Below are 13207 nucleotides of genomic sequence, written 5' to 3'. Positions count from 1 at the left end.
TTTGATGAGCACTATTTGTTGAAGACTTTTTTTTTCCAGTGTGCTTTTCTAGTTTCTTTGTAAAAAATTAGGTGTCCATAGGTATGTGGATTTATGTTGAGGTCTTCAATTGATTCCGTTCATCAATATATCTGTTTTTGTGCTAATACCATGCTGTGTTTATTACCACAGCTCCGTAGTACAAGTTGTGGTCAGGGATGATGATAGCTCCAGCAACTCCTTTATTATTCAGGATTGTTTTAGAAGTTATTGAGTTGTATGTCTCCATTAAAGCTAAAAATTATTATTTCAAGATCTGTGATTAATTGTGTTGGAATTTTGATGATGATTGCATTGAATTTGTAGATTGCTTTTAGTAGGATGGCCATTTTTAGTATATTGATCCTACTGATTCTTGAACATGGGAGAAATCTTTCCCTCTTCTGGTATCTTGTTCAATTTCTTCAAAGACTTGAAGGTTTTAATTATACAAGCCTTTCACCTGCTTGGTTAGAGTTATCCCAAGACATTTTATATTATCGGAGGCCATTGTGAAAGGTGTTGTCTCCCTGATTCCTTTCTCAGTCTGTTTGCCAGTTGTACATAGGAAGGCTACTGATTTTTTAAAAGTTAATTTTGTACTAACTACTTGGCTGAAAATGTTTGTCAGCTATAGGAACTCCCTGGTAGAAATTTTGGGGTCGCTTATGTGTACTATCATATCATCTGCAAATAAAGTTTCTTTGACTTCTTCCTTTCCAATTTGTATCCCTTTGACCTCCTTCCACTGTCTTGTCATCCTCACTGTTACTGGTTGTGTTTTTCTGGTGGCATCTAGGCTTCCGGGTTTGGGGAGATTGCAGTTCTAGGTGCTGATGTCTGGTCTTGTCTTTGGTGGGTGTGTGTTCTCTTCCTTGGTTTCTATTGCTTGCTCTGATACTTAGAAGAGTGGGGTGGCTGTATGTTGCCTGTTAGAGAATTCTGGGATCCTGTTATGTGTGGCCACTGGGGATTCCAGATAAAATGTATTTCTAGGTATTAGTAACTGACACTTAGGAATGGGGATGGGCTAAGGGGTGGGGAGCTGAGGGGATCCACAGGAGGGGGGAAAGCAAGGCGTTTCACCAGGATCTGCTTAGTCTCTTTGGGGTGGGGACAGACAGTAAAGAGAGGCCACAATCTGTAGTCTGCTACAGAGTTGAGGATGAGCCTGGGGGATTTGGAGGAAAGGTAGAAGAGCAAAAAATCTGAAACTTGCCTATTTGCTTAGCTGGCCTACTTGCTTCTCTGGCAGGCTTGGCTGGTGGGTTCCCAGGGAGTGCCTGTTGGAGTCGTGGGCTGGGATAGCAGGATTAGTGAGGGGAAAGGCAGGAGGAGAAGACAGGAGGGACCCACTGGAGACAGGGACAGAGAGAGGAGAAAAACCACAGCAGGTGATCTGCCACAGAGTTGGGGTGAGACTGGGGGACTGGATTTGGAGGAGAAGAGGGGGAGGTGAAAATCCACAATGGGCTACCTGCTTCCCTGGCTGTGGGAAGTGGCCTTGGGGGCCTCACAGAGTCCGGTGCCGGATAAAGCAATGAGTTGGAGGGTGTTGGACAGGAAGGTCCATGTGTCACTGGAGATGGGGGTAGGGGGGTAGGCTGCAGCAGATGGTTTGCTACAGCTGGGGATGGGACCAGGGAATTGGATTTGGAGTAGAGGTGATGATCGGCTATTAGCCTACCTGCTTCCCTGGCTGGGGTGCTGCATGATGGAGTGCTTTTTAATTAGAATTCCCCTTTATGGGGGAAAAGAAAGACAAAACCTCAAACATTTAGAATTGGAGTTTGTTAAATCAAACATTGAGATTTATGGGACCCCCTGAAACCTGCTTTATTGGGGAATATTGCTGGATATTATAACTCAATTTCACATGTAGTCCCAGCACAGGGGCCATTCTAATCTGTTTTGCAGTATTTCAGTTTTAGTATGTGTGCTACTGAGGAGGGTGCCATGACATCTTTGATTTCTCACTGTCTACCAACATATTGGCATCCTTACTTACATGTTCATTTATTGAGCTCCATAAATAGGGATTTTCTAATTCAGGTCTGTGTAGCTAGAGTTTTCCTGCCTGGCCCACAGTCAGGACAAATCTCTGACACCCGCCAGTCCCACAGCCACTCAGACCCGACCAAATAAACACAGAGACTTATATTGGTTACAAACTGTATGGCCGTGGCAGGCTTCTTGCTAAGTGTTCTTACAGCTTAAATGAATCCATTTCTATAAATCTATACCTTGCCACGTGGCTTGTGGCTTACCGGTACTTTACATCTTCCTTGTCCTGACGGTGGCTGGCAGTGTCTCCTCCCACCTTCCTGTTCTCTCAATTCTCCTCTCTGTTAGTCCTGCCTATACTTCCTGCCTAGCCACTGGCCAATCAGTGATTTATTTATTGACCAATCAGCAACACATTTGACATACAGACCATCCCACAGCAGGTCTGAGCTTTGATAAAGGGTTGAGTTTGGGATCTTCACGGTGGAATTAGTACCATCATCGGAAGAAAAACCAGGAAGAATTTGTTTCCTCCAGCTCTCTGTTCGTGCACAGGAGGGCGGGAACCATCTACAGCCAAAGGAAGAAGGCTGTTTGTTGTTGTTGTTGAAAATAAACTTTTTTACATGATGTTTTCTGATTATGTTTCCCATCTTCTCCCCTCCTAACTCCTCCCAGGCCTCCCCCATTTCCCTCACCCAAATCTACATCCTTTCTCACTCTCATTAAAAACCAAACAGGCATCAAAAATATAAAAAGAAAAATGAATAAAATAATGTAAGATGAAATAACAACAAACTAGAACAGGACAACAAATGAACACAAGGTAGAGAGTGAAAGAAAAAGCCTAAGAAACCCATACAGACGTGGAGACACACACATTCACACACACAGAAATCCCATAAAAACACAAAACTGGAAACCATAGTATATAAGCAAAAAGACTGGTAATCTTTTAAAAAAAAAACCAGATAAAGCATTATGAAACAAAACAAAACAAAACAAAAGCTCCAAAATTACCATGGAGTTCGTTTTTTTGTTGGCCATCTACGGCTGAGCATGGGCCTGCTCTAAGTGTGGTTTGTATACTCCAAGAGACCCTGTTGGAAATAATCTAAATTTTCTTTTGTTAGTGGCTGTCAATTGGAGATAGCTTCTGGGTGAGGGATGGGGACTTGTGTGTGACTCCCTTCTTAGCTCTGGGACCCCTGGGGTCTGGTCTAGATCAGTGTAGGTCCTGTGCACACTGCCATCTCTGTGAGTTCATATGTGCATCATTCCTGCTGTATCTAGGAGGCCATGCCTCCTTGATGTCCTCCTTCCATCTCCATTGGCTCTTAAAATCCTTCTGCCTTACGGGAAGGGACTCTTCCCAGAAGGCTGTGCTGGTATACTAATCATGGCTGCTTGCCTTCAGAACTGTGCAAAAATTTCTTTTAATTAAGTCACCCAGATATTAATATTTTGTTATGACAATCACGAACAACTAGTTTAAAAGGCCAATGGGAAAAAAGGAGATCAAGTTCCTTGAGTGTCTGAGGCAGGAGAGGTTCCTGAAATCCAGAGGCCAGCCTGAGAGAAAGGAGAGCCAGAGCATATGACCTTAGGAAGAAGAACAGGGAAGAGCGCTCCTGACTCCCTTTAAGACTGTGTGATGTTTGGTGTTCCACCACAGATCTTTCATTTGGGGGTTCCCATTTTTCGGCATCTGTTTGTTCAGGGGAAAAGGGGGCGCCAAGGTCATTCGCACTGAGACACCTTGACAAAGCATAGACCTTGACTTGCTATAAACGTCTCATTACACAGCACTCTCCTGACTGTTCATCCTTTCCTTTATGGAAAAGATGTGGTTTGAAAACCCAGGGAATGCAGTTTCTGGGGCTTTATATGCTGTTTGATTTTTTAAAAAAGCCCAGACATCTGACCATGGTTTTTCCAAGTCAAACAGCAGTTTAAATTGAAGGGGCTTTGAAGTCGGAGGCCTGTGAGGCTGTGATCTGCTCTGCTTCTCTCACCCTCCTGAAATAGCACATGAGATCAGACAAGGAGATTTGTACAGATACTGTTTGTGTTCCCTACATAGCAGGTAATTTCTTAAGAGCTTGCCCCATAAGCCCCACTTAGCTTCTATATTGTACCAAGTCCATTTTTGGAAATGCATAGGAAGAAATATTCAGGGTGCTGAGAAAAATATTAAGCCACAGTTATCTTTTTTTTTTTTTTTTTCGAACATGGAAACTGACATTTACCCTTCACTTTAAAAATGACTAGAAAGTCATACTTTTGGAAGGTCACACAAGCAAGCCAAGGTCAATGCTGGTTTTAAACTTAGGATGACAGAAGTCTCTTTGAAGAATGTGAAGGTCCCCTTTGTGGCATGCCTACAGCATGCTGGTCGCTACGTTGCTCGATAGGGCTTTTCACCATTGTAAGATGTTAAGTGGTAAAGTCCTCTGAAGGCTCACGTGTTTGAACACTTGTTCCCCACCTGGTGGCGCTGTTTGTGGGGGAGATTATGGAACTTTCTGGAACTGACCATGTAGGCTAACAGAGACAAGCCTTGATGACTTCCGCTTCCCGATCCACCGAGACATGAAGGAGCTGCACTCCAGGCTCCCACCAGCAAAGCCTAGCCACTCTACCCCAGCCACTAGACCTTCCCTGTCATAGCGACTGTGCCCTTTGAAACCATGAGCAGAAATAAATCCTATGATCTCCAGGCATTTCTGTAGGCGTGTGCTCACAATGAGACAAGTAGCCAACGTGTAGGTCAACCTTAGTGAAGACAGTTGTAATGCATGGCAGCCAGGTTAGAGTTCTTAAGTACCCAGAGCAAGATGTACTACTCAGATGAGGTCAAACTAGAAGAACACTGAACAAACTCTCTGACCCAAAAATTCATATTTTTTTAAAGATTTATTTATTTATTATGTATACAGTGTTCTGTCTGCATGTATGCCAGATCTCATTATGGATGGTTGTGAGCCACCATGTGGTTGCTGGGAATTGAACTCAGGACCTCTGGAAGAACAGCTAGTGCTCTTAACCGCTGAGCCATCTCTCCAGCCCCCGAAAATCCATATTCTTTCTACTGTTATGCCATAGAGCATTCCTAATGATGTCTGCATTTCCAGGAATATTCTATACATCTGCTAACCAGTACTTTTTCCTTTATTCTAGAATAAAGGCCTCTCCGTGAGAGTAAAAATGAATGCTATGGTCATGAGGCTTGGATGGTTTTCATTCTTCTACTGTTGAAATTATTTAGGGCAAGGCTAATTTTTTAAAAAAGTAGATATATGCATATGCTAGGAAGGCGGGTGAGTTAGAGGCTAGAGTTCTGCTTCTGAGGAGGACAATTCATGCTGCTATAGTCAACTACCCAGGCCCCTGACCTTGCAGGACTTTGCAAGGATCATAATAACTCATGTTTGTAGAAGGCCTGTGGTCACAGATAAATTGTCTGGAAGACAACTGGACCAGAAAAGAAGCCATTCCATGGAGACGAGTTTAGATTTCTCTGTAGAAGTTGCGTAGGATCAAAGTTTCTAGAGAGAGTAGGGAACAGGTCACAGTCATGAGAAAAGCAACCTGCCTGCAAAATATGGTCAGTATAAAAGACACTTGAGACTGGTGATGGTGGCTTGTTTCAGCTCAAGTCTGAATGCTCTTCACAGGCTAGTGTGCTTGAACATGTGGTCCCACGCCGGCAGCACTGTTCTGGGAGGCTACAGAACTGTAAGGACGTGGGGCTAGCTGGAGGAAGTAGGTCACCTTAAGATGAGGATTGAATGTTACAGCTGCCTCCTGTTTGTTTGGGTCTGGTGTATGCAAAAGCCATGGTCTCGCCCTCCTGCTGCCACAGGTGGATCGCTCAGCTCCCTGCCTCCCAATCAGCATGGATCGTGTCCTATGAAACTGAGCCAAAGTGGACCTCTCCTTTTTGTTCCTTTGTCATTTTGTCACAGAGATGGGAAAGAGCAATGTGTGAAATACCAAGCAATGATAATGCTGAGGCAGTTCTAAACGCCCCGATGGGAGCCTGGAAAAGCAGCAGTGTAAACACATGCTTGTGAGCAGTCTTCGATTGAAGAGGTTGATATTGTGTTTGCTTGGCAAAGCCGAGAAGGAAGGTGGTTATCGGACGGCTGTGTCTTCACGCTAATGTTTCCAAGAGAGTCAAGTCTTCTCCTACCCCTGGTCTAGATTCTCCTAGCAACTTGGAAGTGATAATAGAGTTTCACCAGCGGATTCCTGTCTTGGAAAGGGAATGAGTAGACAGGGTGACATGTCTCTCCCACCTGCGTGGTGGTGAGATTTCTTCACTGGAAGTTCAGATCTCAGCATTTAGATTTGGGGCACTTGGGTCTTGCAGATCCAGTCTCTTTGGGGCGTGCTTCTCCAGGTCCTGGGTCTATAGAACTGGTATCAGTAACCACTTGCATTTGTATTCATTTACAGCCTCCAGTGCTTTCTAGCTTTGCCACATTATTTGGTTCTCACAGTATCTCTAAGATAGTTTTTATGAACTCTAGCTAAGACTCTGAAATGGGAAATGAATTTCTTAAAGTCATACAATTAAAAATGAAGATACACAGCTCAAGGCTTTAGATACTAAACTCATAACTTCTCCACTATGAAAGAGTAGGTAAATGTGCAGGCTTTCATGAGACTGAGTTTATTAATGTGTACTTGTATCACTATCATGGGGGTGAGTGCAGAAAGGACTCTTTCAGCTTGTTTCAGTATCACTCTAATCGCCCATCCCCCACCCTAAGAAATCACTACTTTCTGATATTGTAGTTCTTTGTACTTCCTTGTTGTGATAAAATGTTTTCAGGATTTACTCATGTTGTAGCATGTGTGAGTACTCGATGCCTCTTTATTGCCAAATAATATTCCACTGCACAGATATACCTTATTTTGGTTTCATTTTTAAAAATATTCTTTTAAATTTTTTTTTAAATGTATGTATGTGTGTGTTTGGGCATGTGTTAGAGTATGTGCCCATGGTGTCCATAAGAGTGTCTTGGATCCCCTGGGACTGAAATTACAGGTAGTTTTGAGCCTACCAATGTGGGTGGCACATTGAACCAATGCTGTGTGCTCTAACTCCTGAGTCACCTCTACAACACTATTTCCGTTTTTCAAACTTTTTGTGACTAGTAGTGCTATGAACATTTATGTACAAGAGCTTATGTGAACAAGAACTATTTTTTGTGGATATATTTGTGGGAGTAGAGCTACTGAACCTTGTAAGTCTTTTTAGCCATCTGAGGAATTCCCAGGCACTTCAGGACAATCAACACCATTTTATCTTCCCACCAACTATGCACAAGTACCAGTTTTCCCATATTTAATTGACAGCTATCCTGGTGGGTATAAAGTGATGGGTTAGGATTTGCTCATGCTTCCCTGATAACTAATAACATTGACCATCTTTTTATAGACTTAACAACATTTGAATGTTTTCTTTAGCGCGTCTGTTCGAACTCTTAGTCAATTTTAAAATTGTGCTATCCTTTTGTTACTGACTTCTAAATATTCCTTATATATTGAAGGTATGAGTCTCTTATCAAACACACCCTTTGAAAAACATTTCTCCTACCCTGTGGGTCTGTATTTTTATGGCTTTGATGTTATCCTCTGCAATATGAAAGTTTTATATTTCTGTGAGATTCAATTTATGATATTCATTGCTTTAGTATTTGCAATAGATAGATTTGGATAGATCCTTTTGGATAAGGGGAAAAACATGACCAAGATCCAAATGGCACTAATTGTCACTTTGGTATAAAGTACAAAAGAAATAACAGCTTCAGACCTCCAGGGGGTTTGCATAGTGACAGAATACGCATGTGTGTGACAGACATAAGAAAGGCAGGAACGGTTAAGAAGGACAGAAAAGGCTAACAAGGAGATAAACACAGAAACAAATTTCAAATTTCAACCATCTTGTGATGAGCAGTGGTTACTTATTTCTTTGTTGTGCAAATATGTGTGTGTGTGTGTGTGTGTGTGTGTGTGTGTGTGTGTGTGTGTGTGATTTATATTTATTCCCAGATATATGCTCATGATAAATAGTGTGTTTGTCTGTCTGTCTACATATCAGCAAAGCATATCCGTTGAAGACCATATTTTAGTTTTTTTCCCCCTATTTACTGTTTAGAAATGAAAAAAGCATGATGATATATGTACCTTTTTCTTCAAAACTAATAGAGCACAAAAAATTGCTTATGGGTTTGTACAAGAGAAAGTGCTTTATTTTAAGTATTTTCTGATACTCCATATACAAACAGCGCTCTGATTTATATGGAAGCTTTAAAATTCCACTGAAGATAACATAGTTTCTGTAAACAAAACAAGATGTATGTAGCTTCTACCTATTATACAATTAGATTTTCTTTCTGGCCCATTGACAGGTATTTTATGAGTAACATTTGCCATAGCCAGTAATCTGCTACAAGAAATAGTGCTGATTTTATTAGGAAATGATTGGCCTTCCCTAACACTCCTTCATATACTCTGGACACTTTCTAATCATATAACTTACCTATCAAGGACAGTGTAGGGTCGGCAACGGAAGACGAAGCCCCTCACCTCAATGCTGTAAGGAAAAGTGAGAGGATAAACATTAGGCTTTCATGTGCATGTATATTTACGCCATTTATTGTTTATGGTTGCTCTGTACTTAGGATTATATCTAGTTACAGTTTTATTTACTCATCAGAGTTAAATTTGAGGTGTTAGCATGCTACTCATGAGAAGTATAAGGGTGGTTACAGAATGTGAACAGCCTTGAGCTCTTAATCGAAGGTTCAACTCTTATTTTTTGGGAAAATATCTCTTTATTAAGTGATCTAAATTTAAGTAGGAAAATACTGTTTTTAAGAACGAAGCTCAAGTATGACTTTGAAATAAACCAAGGGAAGGTTATGATCACCTTTTCCAATTAGCTTCAATTTCTTCTTTCAACTAGTTCCACCTTTTTTTTTTTTTTTTTTTTTTTGGTAAGTAGACACCAGAATTTCTCCCATGGAAGACACTTCTTGTTTAATATGAAACCCATTTTCCCAGAGTTTGAGTCAGTTTCACTGCACTGGAGAGAAACTGATTTCTCCCCCTTTAAAGTGGCTGTCAGTTGTGGGTAGCTTCTTGGCTCGGGGCAGGACATCCTGCCTGCCTTTCTTTCTCCATGCTGGGGTTTTGTCTCGCTTGAACTTGTACAGGTCTTCTGCGTGCTGCCACAGTCTCTGTGAGTTCATATGCATCAGCCCTGTTGTGTCTGTTTCCTTGGAGTCCTCCACCACCTCTGGCTCTTACAATCTTTCTGCCTTCTCTTCCACACAGATCCCTGATCCTGAAGGGGAGGAGTTTGATGAAGGCATCCCATCAGTATTGAGTGCTCTAAGTCACCCCACTCTCTGCATCCTGTCCAGTTGTGGTTCTCTGTATTAATTCCTATTTATTGCAAGAAGAAGCTTCTCTGAAGAGCATGTGTCTTAGTCCATGACCATGGCAACTCTTATAAAAGAAAACATTTAACTGGAGACTTCTTACAGTTTCAGAGGCTTAGCTTATTATAATCATGGCGGGGAGCATGTCATCATGCAGGCAGGTGCTGGAGCAGTAGCTTGGAGCTACATATCTGCAGGTAGTAGAATGAGAGAGATTGGGCCTGGCTTGGAAACTATAAAGCCCACCCCCAGTGACATAGTTCCTTCAAGAAAGCCAAACCTCCTAAGCCTTCTAAACAAGCAAACATATGGGCCTATGGGGGCTATCCTTATTCAAAGCACCACAGGGTGCTTTCTTGAAGTCTGTTTCTGGGAATCCTCCAGCCTCTCAGAGTTGATGGCCTCTTTTCATCTTCCCAGCTCTGGACTTCACTGTTGCTGCCATTTCCTGCCAGCAGAAGCTCCATTTATTGCTACGTTTCTTGTCATTCTCTCTCCTGCATTTGCTCCATAGCCAGATACCTCCTTCAGGGTTGTGTGAGAGTTCCAGTTGCTCACAGCCCTGTGCTCAGAAGGGGCCCAAGCTTGTCTGAATGTTCTACCATCACAGTCAGGGATTCTGAACATCTTTTGAACAAGGGGCCTGCGTTTTCGTTTTGCACAGAACCCTATGAGGTATGTGGTTTGTCCTGACTGTGACACAAGACAAGCCTTTTGCTAACGGCAATGGTTATCCCTGCACCACCAGACTGGCTAGAGACCTTGCACACAGGTCTACCCTGTCTCTTCTTGATGTAGTGAGGCAAAATTATACCCACCACTGGAGGAAACCATAGCACCTGCTGAAGCTATCTCGTGAAGACTAATATAACAAGGAAATGAGAGTTACACTGGTGGAGTTAATATTGGCTTCTTTCATGCTCCCCCAATAACATTTAATGAACAGTAAAGAAAGGAAATAATAAAGCTGGCAGTATACCATCTACATCCTCAGGCTGGACATGCTGAAACAGGCTGGAGCTGGTACAGTGACAATCAAAATGGGATGTGAGTTTGTAATTATGTGGTTATTGAATAGCATCAGGTTTTTACTTCTTCATGGTGACTCTCATTGAATAGTAACAGAGGACAATGAGAACCACTCAGCCTTCGTCCTGAGGCAAAGAACGAAGTGAGAGAACGCCTTCAAAGAGACAGCATAAGGGGAAAGGGTCTTGGTCGTTAACTGGACTGAGTCGCCGCGTGCCCAGTGGATTTATACAGCACAGTTCTGTGTATGTCCACAAGGGTGTTTCCAGAGAAGATTGACATGTGGGAGAGCAAATGAGATAGAAATTAAAGGATGGGAGCTTAGGTAGAGGAAAAGTAGAAAAGGAAAACTAGTCAATACGAGAAAATTCCCTCCTTTCTAACAGAGTACTGCCACCTGTGGACATTAGACACCATCTCTCATCAATGTGGACTCACACCAGGAACACTCCAGGGGGCATACTGCCCTTCCCTTGGACTGGGCCTATGTCATTGGCCCTTCTTGTCCTTGGGTTTCCAGCATCTTTTGTAAAAAATTATTTTATTATTTTATGTGTTTTTCTTGCACATATGTGTGTGTACCTGGTGCTCGAGAAGGCCAGAAGAGGAGTTATAGACAGTTGTGAGCCACCATGTGGCTGCTGAGAATTGAACCTGGTCCTCTGGAAGAGCCAGAGTGCCCTTAACTGCCGAGCCATCCCTTCAGCTTTGGTTTCCATGTTCTTGGGCTGACCAGTTGTCAAAATTCTGCACGTGACCACTGTGGGACTACTCAATGTCCAACTGTGTAAGCCAATCCAATAAATGTAACTAGTACACTATTAAATCTAGTTTATTTAATAACTGAATCCAAGAGCCACTTTGCTTTATAGACAATGGGAGGATGCGCAAGCCAACCACAAGCACATCACTCAGACTAAGGCATAAAGCCTGCTCATTTTTATTTTCATGAAGCTAGCCCTAAAATACAATAAGGAGCCATTTAGCCCCTACCCAGACGATAACTACTAACTGTAGGTGTTTTTTATGTGCTTTGTATATTCTGTAATTTCTGTCTCATGCTGAGGTACTTCGATAAGTATTTGCTACAGACAAAGACATTATATTCTACAAAGGTTAAAGTTATTAAGTCACATGATAGGCAGGTAGAGGAGTCAGTATTGAAAGTTAGTCCTGTTACTCTCCAGAGCCTGACTCTCAATCAATATCTTATTCTTTCCTTAAACCACTGACTTAGCCATATTTTCAGCGTGCCTTTCTAATCAGTCTCTTTAATATTCATATATGATAACTACTAAAATAGCATCATTTCCAGCTGAGCAAAACCAGCAAAACGCTTTTCTCACTCTTCTGTCTCCTGCTCTTTCATGTTTATACATAGATCCATTTACACAGAAACCCACCTACTTCCTTGCTCTTTCATATTTATAGATTAAAATGTTAAACCAAGTAAAACCCCCACACAAAGTGATTAATTACACTAAAATAAAAAAAATTTCCATCTGTCTAGTTTTGCAAGTCTCATTCAGCTAAGAGAGAGAGAGAGAGAGAGAGAGAGAGAGAGAGAGAGAGAGAGAGAGAAAGGGGTAGAGGGGTAGAGGGGTAGAGAGGGGGTGGGAGGGAGAGGGAGGGCAGAGAGAGAAGGAGAGGTGTAGGGAGAGGGAGGGGAGAGAGAGAAGAAGAGGTGGAGGGAGAGGGAGGGGGGAGAGAGGGGGAGGGAGGGGGAGGAGGAGAAGAGGAGACGGGGAGAGGGGGAGGAAGAAAGTCCAAAGACCCTGATTTAGTTTGTTGCCCATACCAAGATACAGACAGGGAGGGAACAAAGAGGCAACTGGTATTCTAGACCAAAATCTGATCAACAAGAAGATGTCTTTTGTGGTGCAGGATAGAGAACTTCTCAAGAAGAGGAGGTTTGTCTCCAACTGTGTGCATAGAGCGCTTTACATCAGCATGTGGCTGAGGGAATGGAGCTGGGATATCAGAATAGCAGACAGCAATGATAAGGAGATAAGGAAAGGGCTGTATGAGGATCAGAGTGAGCTCCCCAGAGTTCTCACACCAGCCTTGTCTTACTCAAGATCAGGCCTAAGTGCCCACATCATGTGGCTCACAATGTCTGTAACTCCAGCTCCATGGGATCTGATGCCCTTTTCTGCCCCCAGGGCAGTTCACTCAGGTGCATCCTCCAAAACAATGAAAAACAAAAATAAAAGATTCTTACAAAGGAGGAGTGCTGGACTGAGAAATATGTGGGCCCAGAAGAAGAGGGTGGATTCAGTATTGTGGTATTCAGAATAAATAGAGGTCTACACAATTTCTCACTGATCAGTTCAAGTATTGGTAGCACCCAACACTGATATTTAAAGATGGGGAACTGTCAGATTCCTGGGTTTGGGCTGGAGGAAAAGCTGATAACTTCTATGAATGGGGGAGATGAGTCTCACCACCTCAGTCTTTTAAGTGGTGAAGACAGGTGGGGGACCGGCTGAGCAATTGTCCAGCACCTTGGGAACTTGATCTGATTTTGTGCTGACTCTCCCTCAGAGTGAAGCTTGTTGGAACCAGAGAATGGATCATACTCAGAGCACAGAAGAAAGTTCTAATAATAGTTCCCAACGTTTAGAGGAGAGCATATTTCTTTCCACGTCCATTCTGCTCTGTGGAGTGTCATGGGGGGAATGCACTGACCAGAATTCCCT

This window comes from Peromyscus californicus, unplaced genomic scaffold (assembly GCF_007827085.1).
Source record: "Peromyscus californicus insignis strain IS unplaced genomic scaffold, ASM782708v3 Scaffold_13__1_contigs__length_99412109, whole genome shotgun sequence".
NCBI classification, from domain to species: Eukaryota; Metazoa; Chordata; class Mammalia; order Rodentia; family Cricetidae; genus Peromyscus; species Peromyscus californicus.
This window is presented reverse-complemented; position numbering follows the sequence as displayed.